This window comes from Carlito syrichta, unplaced genomic scaffold, assembly GCF_000164805.1.
Source record: "Carlito syrichta isolate Samal-C Ts95f unplaced genomic scaffold, Tarsius_syrichta-2.0.1 Scaffold304472, whole genome shotgun sequence".
In the NCBI taxonomy this organism is placed as follows: domain Eukaryota; kingdom Metazoa; phylum Chordata; class Mammalia; order Primates; family Tarsiidae; genus Carlito; species Carlito syrichta.
Window position 1 is genome coordinate 678,174 of NW_007248568.1, and position 1,643 is coordinate 679,816.

The following is a 1,643-nucleotide window of genomic DNA, read 5'->3' on the forward strand; positions in this document are numbered from 1 at the left end:
TTTTCACACTTTGATTGAATACTCTCATTAGAAATGAAATGAGTATTGGGCTCTGAGGAGGAAATTCTGGAGTCATACCAAAATGATCCATCTTCCCTAGTGCTTAGATTGTAAGGAGCTAAATGCATCACAGTATTAGAATGAAATGAATTATGCAGAATCTTTGACAGACAGCATGTGTAATTTCTTCTTTAAAAACTCTTCAAATCATTCTGTTCCATCTTTGATTATGTGCTAGTTATGCTGAAAATAAGTAACCCCTCAAATGTTTTAAAACACACATACATATGGATTTCATAAAATTAATATATTTTTTACCTTTACAAAAATCATTCCAGGAGCACATTTGCCAGTAAAAAATATTTAAGACAGTTTCAGCACTTTCACTAAACTCTGTTTTCAGAGGTTTATAATGTGGTCATAAAAATTCATTCCAAGCTAAAATTCAGCACCAAGGAAAATGTGCTTTACACTTGGTAGATAACCATTTCCTCTTCTTTCATTCTTCATGACTGCTTAAAAAAAAGAAGTCTTCACTGAGTGTTTTTCAAAAGTTGAGACATTAGTCAAACTGGCAGGAATCAAAATCACAACTGACAATCTAGTCACTTTTAAAATTTACTTGCAACTTTTCCCTTTCCTCATCCTCCATCCCCCTACCCTACTTCCAAAATACACAAAATTAGAGGATTTTTGTTTTTCACATGAAACTGCAAATGTAGAGTGTACATCAAAGACTGCAAGCTACCATGCTTCAGAAAGGCCATGTAGGCACTAATGCTAGCCTACGTGGCAAGGACAAAGAGTACATTTATAAAGACTTCATCTAGATCTTGCTAACATCCAGCTATTGGTATATATGTGACATTGAAACCCTTTAAATGTCACATTTAGCAAATTGTAAATGTTTCTTGTTCAAAGTTGGCATGAAATCTTTTTTCCAGCATGCTGAAGCTCTTGCACTGAAGCATGACTAGAACCTGGAAACCCATGAAGTAAAGGAGAGTGTCAGCTGGAAAGGGAAAACCCATAATCATTTCTGGAATGCAGATATTTGATGGGCCAACCTCTTCATTAAGTGTTACCCAGTTCACCTGACCCAAAGAATAAAACTCAAGATCTGAATCTGGACTCTTTTCTACCTTTTGCGGGTTTATTTCTCGTCTTGGGCAATAAGTGCTCTACTTTTGTGATCGTTAGCTGACAAAACCTTCCCATTCATAATCCTTAGGAAGACCCTTCTGAGTATATTTGGGAAATAATGCTCTGGCTTTCTTTTCATCTTTGATCATAGTGTTTTATCAATCACATGTGTACTTTTAAAAAATGCTTTCACAATATTACCTCATGTCATCCTTATGATAACTTTGTGAGGGAGATTTACCCATGGCATGTTGCAATCAGAGAGATGAAGCTTTAAAGGGTAATGGGAGCCGGGCTCGGTGGCTCAGCCCGTAATCCCATGCTTTGGGGGGCTGGGGTGAGTGGATTGCCTGAACCCGCGGGTTCGAGACTGGCCTGGGCAACTTGGCGAGACCTCATCTCTACAATAAATTAAAAATTAGTCGGGAGTGGTAGTGCGAGCTTGTAGTTCCAGCTACTTGGAAGGCTGAGGCAAAGGATTGCCGGAGCCCAGCAGGTCA